The following is a 9,482-nucleotide window of genomic DNA, read 5'->3' as shown; positions in this document are numbered from 1 at the left end:
CCTCAGCCCGCCTGAGGCCGGCAGCCGCGCCGGGCCCTCGGCCTTAAAACCTGCCAAATCACCGTTTTATCCCTCAATCCCAGCCTGGAAGGGCCGGCGGCAGGCCCAGATGTGCCCTCCAGGGTTAGGCACCCGCCGACCTGCGGGAAATGCAAGAGCGTCAGGGGAGATCCCCGGTGCGGCGCCGGCCTTCATCCACCCGCTCGCTTTAACGCGTTTAATCCGGTCCGTCAAGACCGCAATACAGAGGATTCTAATTAACAGTCCCAGGGTCTTTGGAGGGACCTTTTGTCTTTTTAGAAGCGTGGAATGGTTTGGGTTGGAAGGACCTTAAAGCTCCATCCGTGCCATGGCAGGGACACCTTCCACCATCCCGGGTTGATCCGAGTCCTAATGTCCAGCCTGCCCTTGGACACTGCCAGGGATCCAGGGAAAGCCACATCTTCTCTGGGCACCCTGTGCCAGGGCTTTTCCACCCTTATAGGGAAGGATTTTTCCCTGATATCCCATCTAACTCTGCCCACCTTCTGCTCCAGGCCGTTCCCCCTTGTCCCATCACCCCGGGCCCTTGTGAAAAGTGCTCCTCCAGCCCCTCTGCAAGTCCCCTTTAGGTCCTGGAAAGCCAGACATGAATATTTTAGAATATTTTGATAGGGAAATGTGTTGTACAATTTACTGAATTTTTAATTCAGTTTTACTTTTTATTCTCATAGAGGCTCGTCATGTCAGTGGTTACTGCAGCCTAGCTAATTAACACAGGGCTGGAGGAATGATTAAAGGCAGGCTCTGGGTATCTGCATTGTTCTGCTTTAATTGCTGCTCAGGCAATGATTCAGTGTTGGGTTTGGCAGTTGAGCTGCGTTTGTCTGGCACAGTGAAATTCCCTGTTATGTCCATGGCACTCATCTGTTAAATCTGAAGATTTTCTAGTGGCAGGAGTAGGTTTTGTGATTTGGGGAAGAGCAGGCTGGAGTGGAAGGTGTCCCCCCTCCATCCCAAGCACTCCACAGTTCTTGGGATGCAGGAGGGGAGCTTCTGGATGGATCCTTCATGTGAGCACATTGTCCACCCAGCCAGAATCCACCCCTGCCTCCTTTGGATCTGTGCTTTAGCCTCGTCACAGATCCTCTTTCTCACCTTGTCTCCTTTTGTTCCTGCATATTTAAAAACTCATGTTAATCATAGGGGGGGAAAAAAGAGCAAAAAAGCAATTTGTATGTGGAAAAAACGGGGTAAAGATACCTCTGAGATCCTCCCAGGGACTAAAAAAAAAAGTTTTCAGAAACATAGATTGAGATGCTCGGCTTTATCCCAGCCTGTTGCTGTCCCCGTTCCTGAATAAACACATCTTTGATGCCACAAGCTGCATTTCATGACACTCCCTTTAAAAAGAAGTGACTAAAGGCAGGATAATGTGGAAGACAGCCAATTACTCGGTAAATGTAAACGACGTTAAAAGTGGTGTGTAACATTATATATTTATGGCTACAGTTTTGTTCTGCTGTCACATAACAAAATGAATAATGCATCAGTCCAAGAACTTGTCATTAAGTGAATTTCTTTGTCGCCTTGCTATAAAAATATAAAAATCCTTGGTGTGTGCATATGTGTGACATTAACCCCTTCTAGGAGCAAATTATAGGGTGAGTGAAGGCACTGTTAGAGTGGCAAGTTGAAGTAGATTTTATCGTTTTACTGGTGAAATAATGTTAGGGATTTGAAGACATTCAGGAAGGTGTTTTTTTTTTTTTTTCTGTGGATGAGAGGCATTTATAGCCTCTCATTATAGTTTTTACTTCTAAAAAACAAACTTCTCAGTACAAGAAGGCCAGGGAGGCACTGAATCCAGGGGAGAGCCATGAAAATGTTTCCAAATCCAGCTGGAGCTGGCCCTGACGACTCTGCTGGGGCTGCACTTGATGGTCACTGGAGGCACCTCCCAGTCTCATTCCCACTCTAAGAGATGGGACATTGAATAATTAAAAATACCAGACTGTTGTCGGGTGGTTAAAGTTAAGCTGAAGGATCTGCTGAGCTGAGATCTGGAGCTTCCTAAAAACACCTCAGAAGTCGGTGGTCTCCACCCCCAGTTCCTGCAGGTTTCAACCTCTTTTCCATGTTGTCTTCCTTTACTCCTTCTCCTCCCGAGGAGAGAGGGGAGCATCTATTTGCAGCCTGACAAGGGAGACCAAAGGGCCAATCTAACTTCTGATTAGGAGAAAATTGCCTTTATGGTTAAAGTCAGCCAAACTGGATATGGAATTTCAGGCCCCAGCTGAAATCCTCGTCCTGTCCTGCTGAGGGTAAAAAAGGAAACCCTAACTCAGTTAGATGAGGGTGAAACTGTTTTGGTGTTGAGCCTCCCAGGCTCCTCCATGTGGATGCACGTGATGAGTTTGCACCTCTCAAAAGTAAGATTAAACTTATCTGAAATACCATTTATCTCAGAATGCATTAATCTGATTTCTTCCCCCCCTATTTTCTCCTATTTCTCCCTAACGTAATTGACAGCAAAATTGAATCGGTTTCCTACCGAGTTGGACTTGAAAGGTGAACACTGAATTTTCTATTACTTGGTTTTAATGCAATGTGTACACCTCACGATTTGATAAATTCAGACCTGCTGGGGAAAAGCCAGGAACCACATTTCGGACTCAAAGGATCAGATCTTGTTTTATTTCGCAGGAACAGTTGGTTTAAATTTTGAAGTTATGAGAGGAAAATGGTTTCTCTGCAAAACGTGTTGAAAATTCAGGGAGTTGGTTTCTGGAGCAAGAGGTTCTTAGGTTAGGGAGGATGTTGGAGGGAAAACAAAACAGACACAGTGATACCACCCAAAAAAACTCCAAAACAACCAGCCCATAAACAAACCCCAACTAACAAACCCCCCCAAAACACAGAGAAACTGAGGAAACGAAAACTTAGTGGGGATTGCTGAGGAACAGGACAGGACAAAATGAGCGGGGTGAGAAAGAGATGAAAAGAAAGAAATGTTTGCTTCAAAAGGAGAATTTGAGAGAGCAAAGAATCATTCATTCAGACACCAGAACAAACCAGTCACCTGGTGTCCTCTGTTCTTGCTGGAGTGGGGAAAACTCTCTGGCTAATGAGTAATTTCCTAATTGTGGGGTGTTGAAAAGCTTTGCTTAGGGAAGCAACATGAGGACAAACATCAGGTTAGCCCACACCTGACAGCTCTTGCCTCAACAGGTTTGGCAATCTCACGGATTTTCCAATCCAACATTTTACAGTTTCCTGCTTATTTATACAAAGGATTCTACAGAGCGAGCAAAGAAAAGTTTGCCTGCCAAGCCACTTCCACATCAGTGCTGGTATTAATTCATTCAAATAACTGGTATTAAATAATTCATTCGTGATGGAAAGCTTATTCTGCGGATATTTGAGGGGTTTTAGTGCCTTACTGAGGCATCTCTCTGTGGCCAGGAGGAGAACCTGTGCACATGGAAGAGGTGAGCGCTTTGTAAGAGCGGGCGCTGCTTCTCTGCCGCATAACTCAGCACTAATCCCTGCGTTAATTTTCATTATTATATTATCATTATATTATCATCAGCTGGTTTCATTAGACGCTTCAGAGGCTGGGCGATTAATATTAATAACCCTTGTTAGCCTATAGACTTAATTAGGGCGAGAAAGAGCTGGATGCTGTGCGGAACCAGCCCTGGCTCCAGTGTCTCTGCCCTGATGGCTCTTAGCACGGGCAGCTGGGACCGGCACATCCTCACGGTTACCTCTCAATACCGCTCCTCCTTCCTGCTTCCAGGCCCTTTTTAAAGGCTCTGGCTCCTCCCCAGGCCCTGGCAGCGTGGTTGGAGCAGTCCTTGGAGTCAGGCGGGTTTTTCTCTGTGAGGAGGAGCCGCTTTTGCTCTCCTGGGTGAGTTTTCCTCACTGCTGCTCTCAGGGACGGCAGCACCTCCGTTCATTTGTCCTGGCTCTCCTTAAAAAAAACCCAAAAAACAAAAAAACAACTTGTGCAAGCCCAATGCAGCTTTTGACCCCTTCGGGTATTACGAAGTGGGATAAAACCTACAGGAATGTGGGGAGCGCGGAGCTGTTAGAGGGCTCCTTGACTTGCGGAGCTGCAGCTCCGGTGGCACCGACCCAGGGCTCGATGTTGTGTCGGGTTCAGGCTCTGAAACCCCGGCAGCAGCGGAGTTCTGCAGCTCAATTAGCGCACTTCATAAACTATGCAGCTCAATTAAGGAAGCCCTGTCCGGCGGAAAGCAAAGCCGGTGGAAGGAGATGCCCGAAGTCATAAAATACCGGCTCAGCGGGGAAGTGATGCGGGTGCTTAATGAAAATGTTACCTGAGATGTGAAATGTGAAGGTGTGTGGGGATGTAAAAACGAGGCTGGGGGTGGTTTGAGTTTGTCCAGAGGGAGGCTGGAGTGACTTTTTTGTTGTTGCTTGTGAGTATTTTAGAGCCCTCTCTGAACCAGCAGTCGTTATAAAGAAATGAGTATGCGGAGTTTCCCCATTCGTGATAAACTTTATCACCACGATGGCGCAGCAGATGTTGGGTTTGAGATGCAAATGAGCCTTTGGAGCAGGGCAGCTGTTAATGAGCTCTGAGCATTGCAGCAGGCAATACCCACCTGCAAACCCGAACAGCAGTGCCAGGGCTGGGCAGGCTTTGCCTCCTCCAAGACCTGGGTCATAATCCCAGGGTTTTATTCGGGGAAAACCTCTTTTAATTTCAGCAGGGGCTGTGCCTGAGGCTGGAAACTGAAGAGTAAGAAAGACTTGGTATGGAAACAAGAGAAACCTTTACAAGGTCCTCAAGGCATTTGTGTCCCTTGATTCCATCAGAATCAGGGGAATGTTGCCTGGTTTTAAGGATATGAGTGGATTAAAGGAACATTCACGGGTGTCCTGCTTGGCCAGCCTTGGAGTGCACATTTTTAAAGGCCATTAATAAGTGGTGCCCTGTCCTGGGTCTGTCCCCTGCTGAGGCCACCCCAGCACAGAGCAGGGTTTGAAACTCGTTATTTATCCCATCCCACATTTCAGCCTCAAACCCAGACAATTATTAGCCAAACTGAAACCCTCTGGAGGTGTGATCCGTGAGTCCTGCACAATTCTCTGTGGTTTTCCACAGCTGATTCCTGGCACACAACAGGATTTGGGCATTGGGACGGGCTGCAGGGTCATAAACCTGATTTTGCCATTAGCCTTTAATGTTGGGAGGGGAGTGGGTTCTTATGAATACCCAAAATTAAAGAGACTCCAGCCTGACTGTGAAATTAATAGAGCTATCAACCCCCCCTCTGTCATTATACAACAATTGTTAATTATTTACAAGCAAACTTCTGCAAGAACAGTATTGTAGCTGTCGGCATTGTCGTTATTAAAATTAAAACACTTTGTCTGGGTGGAAGATAACATGAGTCATTTTGGTGAAATGTAATGAATATGGAATATTCTGTTGCTTTTCCCCAATTAGTTGGAGGGAGAACAATAGCCTGTCTCTTCCCTAACAAGATGTTTGTTTTTAAAAGTCTAACAAAATAAATATTTTCAGGGCTTTGCTGAAAAAGGGCGTCATTCACTGTAGCTGTTATAATGAAAGTTAAAACAAAATTCTTGTTTTCTAGGATGGGGGAAAAACCTATTTTCATAAAGTAAACTCTCTTTTTTTTTTTCAGCTAGGGAAAGATGTGTGTGAACTTTTTTGTTTTATTACCACAACATCTTGGTTTGTCTTATGATTACAGCAAAGACTTTAAAGCTCATCTTGTTCCACCCCCTGCCACGAGCACCTTCCACTATCCCAGGCTGCTCCCAGCACAGTCCAGCCTGGCCTTGGACACTTCCAGAGATGGGGAATCCACAATCTCTGGGTGATTTTTGGTTGCTATTCGAAGTCAAAATTAGGTTCATGGTGAGCAAAGGAAGCTCTGAATTCCTGCTGTATAATGACTAAAGTAATTCTCAGATGCAGAAGTAAAATCCAACCCCGTTTGTGCTCTCTGAGTCAGACCAGCCTGCCCTGTGAAATTTATTATATTGAAACTTCTTCTTTAGAAAATGAATTTCAGAGTGAGAATATTTCTGTCCTGCCATCATCTCACAAGGTATTTTACAGAAGTGGGAGAGAAGCCAGCTGTGTTCCTGTCCTTCCTGAGCTAAAAGGAAGATGTAGGAAACACACAATTGGATTTCCCTTAAAAGACAATAACAACAACAACTTTAACATCGTTAAAAGAATGTGTTCACCCCCCATTAATTCTGTATTTGATTGCCCAGGCTGTGGTGCAATGAACAGGAGCAAAAAAGCCATTAGGAGGAATTGCCATCAAGACTGAGGACCTGTGTGACTGAATGTGTATTCTAGGGAGCTGATTTTTAAAAAAAAACCCTGTAATTTATGAACTCCTTCAGTATTACAAAAGCCTTAACAAGTGTTGTACAAACGTTTCTCCTCATTATCTTTGGGCAAACAGGCTTTCCTTTCTCCCAGCAGCTGCCCAAGGGTGCTTGACCTTACACTTGGCTGTTCCCAGTTGGTTCCTTTGATATTTCTTTGGCTGTTATTAGAAGAATGTCCTTGCTGGGACACTCCCAGTGGGGGTTTGCTCCTGTGCTCTCCCAGGAGAGGAGGACACAGCCAAGCTCAGATCCTTGGGGTCGGTTTTAGTTAAGCTCGACTTGGTGGGAATGTGGAATTGATTTGTCAGAGGGAAGTTAAGGGGAGAAGTCCTGACATGTTTGATGGGGAAGGCTCAGGTGTGTGTGGAACAAACACAAGCCTCTGGAATGCTTTGGAGATTGTTTCTGTGACAGCTGCCAAGCTCTGGAGGTGCTCAGGTAGGTCCTGGGCACAGGTCCCACCCGGGCAGGTCCCTTTGGAAGGGCTGGCTGAGGTCCAGGAGCTGCTGAGATGCCACAAGTGTCGGATGAAAGGCTGCAGTTCCTCAGTGTCCTGCTCTTCCCTGCCTTTTCCTTTGGCTAAAGTTCTTCCAGAGGCACTGACAGGCTCCAGCCTTCGAGAAGAGGCCCCATAAGTAATATTAACTTCTGCAATTTCCTTGTTACTCTTAAGCAGGTTATTAATTAACTGAATGTAACCACTGGCTGTTGATAAATCCTTTTAACTAATTCAAATTCCGCATCGAGCTGGGAAGCACTTTCACTCGAGGCTGCTGCCCAAGTTAAGCTGGGTGAGGAATTATTCCTGATGTGTTTTCCAGCGCCGGGCTTGGGGCGGAGGGAGAGGAGATATTTGTTTGCTTGATTCCACATGACAACTCCAGGGTAACTGAATAGACTGTACGGTCGGGTTGACAGGGCTGAGCACCCGCCAGCAGCCTCGCTCACATACCAGAGCCAGGGGGATGGAAGGGGCACTGGCAGCTGGGATGGAGCCCATCCGAATTTCTCTAAAGAGCCTCAATTTGCCATCAATTATTCATGGCTTTTGCCGAGGTCTCGCTTCTGAGAGGTATGAATAACTTAAATTGTGTGTTCGCGTAACAGTTTGAATAATGAATAAATCCCTGCGAGGAGGGGAGGGGAGGAGCAGGGCTGGGTGTTAAATAATGGAGGAGGTTTTGGGAGGGAATGTGGTTCGTTAACGGCGTGGCTGTTCCCGGGTTTCTCTGACTGCGGGAGCTGTGGGTGTGAGATGTAGAAATGCATTACAGTGATGCCTGGAGCTGCCAGGAAAGGAAAAAAGCAATGTCTGTGTGTGGGACATGGACCTGCAGAGCCCCTGGATCCTCCTCCTGGGGCTCAGCTGCCTCCTTCCCCTCACTGTGCCTGGGGAAACTTTGTCCCTGGGCTCCAGAATTCAAGCCTTGCTTTGGGGGAATCTTGGCAGACTGGGGAGCTGCTGGTCCTATAAAATCACCCGCTGGAGAGACACTGGGGGGGATTGCCAGGTCCTGGGAGGAACTTCAGGACGTTCAGTGCTTGTCTGCTGACTGCTGCTTCAGGAGACTTTGAGGTTCAGTGATTTTTGCATTTATTTACTGCTCTAGTCCAATCTTCCCTGCCAGAGTGGCATTTTGCATGACAGGCTTCTTGTATTCTGACCCTAATTCTTTGCCCCATTTCCTCCTTCACTCTTTTTAGACAGAAAGACACATTATTCCCTTTGTAAAATTTTAAGCCAAACGATTTTCTGTACCATCACTGCAGTCTTGAAAATAAGCCACAGATCCAAAAGCTCATTAAGCAATGAAAATGGTTAAAAATGAGCAGCTTTTGACAGATCACTGTGACAGGGATGGAACTGGTGTTTATTATGAAGAAATTCATTCCATCTTAGCACTGTGTTGTTTAGTTTAGCCTAATGTTTTAATATCACAGAGACATTTAAACATGGAATTCTTACAGATCTGCCTTACTGATGTTAAAAATGCTAAGTCTTATGAAGTGTTATATAAAGCATCAGTGTGCACTGGACCAGCAGCCAACTATGATTTCTTATAGATTGAAAATCAGAGAAAACTGTCTCGACAGCACCCAGATTATCGAGTCATTTATTTATATTAAAAAATTGATCAAGCTGTGCGTTTGCAGCAGTGGAAGTTGGCGAGTTCCTGAGAACATTCTTACCCCTCTGCAGCAGTGGCTTCTGCAAGGGTTGTGCAGCCAAAATTACCTCGGAGCTGGGTGAGATCTGGCTCAGTTCAGGCAGATTCTGACCTATGAAACTGCTGCTCAGACCAGTTCATCACAGGGGAGAATATTCACACGTCTGGAAGGGCCCTGAGCTGCCTTCAGGCTCTGGGTGGTGGCACAGCCCTGGAATTCCGGCAGGAGATATCTCTCCAAAGGCTCTGTAATTCCTGGTTGTCCTGCAGTGGCCTCCACAGGGACACAGGTTCCTTGTGTCCAGGAGCTGGATGCTGAAATCAGCTCAGCTCCCAGCACTGCAACGAGGTGTTCCATTAGTAAAAAAAAAAAAAAACAGTTTTAACCCCTAAAATTAATTTTAGGGGTTAAAATTAATCAATGGACTTCATGATTGATCATTTCATCATCTGGTCCAGCTCAGCATCCAAGGGATTTCAAGGGATGTGAAGTGTGGAAACCTGTCCTGACAGGAAAAAAAAAGAGAGAGGCTCATAGGAAACAATGGTTGTGTTGTGGGAAGATTTTAAATATATGCAGCTGATCCCATGGGAACTGCTGTAGTCTATTCACCCTGTGTGAAAATGATGCTCTCTCAATATAATCTTTAATCCTTTTCTTTCACTGAAAAATGTGAGAACTTTATTTCCAAGTTTTGAAAGGAAGCTCTGTTTTAGGGAGTGAATGCTTTCCAAGTGTAAAAATAAAATAAATTTTGATTAGTGCAACACGGAGGGGAAAAGTTCTCTGAGATATCTTGTAATATTCCTGTCTATGAATTGCATATGTGGATGTTTTTGGGAAATGTATCCAGGCTTTTTTTTTTTTTTTTTTGCCCTGGGTCAGTGTTGGAGGGGGAAGGAAGCATCCAGCAGTCTTGGCAATAT

General features: G+C 45.7%; 1 protein-coding gene across 3 annotated transcripts in view; it reads left to right on the top strand.

Moving 5' to 3' along the window:
• The first annotated feature begins 6,618 nt into the window (after positions 1–6,618).
• The window catches only part of VEPH1 (ventricular zone expressed PH domain containing 1), a 55,169-nt gene continuing 52,305 nt past the window's right edge, over positions 6,619–9,482 (top strand). For 2 of the 3 annotated variants that reach the window (XM_066325662.1, XM_066325660.1), the window contains exon 1: positions 7,163–7,459. The gene's annotated coding sequence lies outside the window, so the exon portion shown is untranslated. Of the gene's footprint in view, positions 6,826–7,162; positions 7,460–9,482 lie in introns of those variants that run through there. The other variant, XM_066325661.1, reaches the window with a different exon arrangement.

This window comes from Sylvia atricapilla, chromosome 10 (genome assembly GCF_009819655.1).
Source record: "Sylvia atricapilla isolate bSylAtr1 chromosome 10, bSylAtr1.pri, whole genome shotgun sequence".
Classification (NCBI taxonomy): Eukaryota; Metazoa; Chordata; class Aves; order Passeriformes; family Sylviidae; genus Sylvia; species Sylvia atricapilla.
This window is presented reverse-complemented; position numbering and strand designations above follow the sequence as displayed.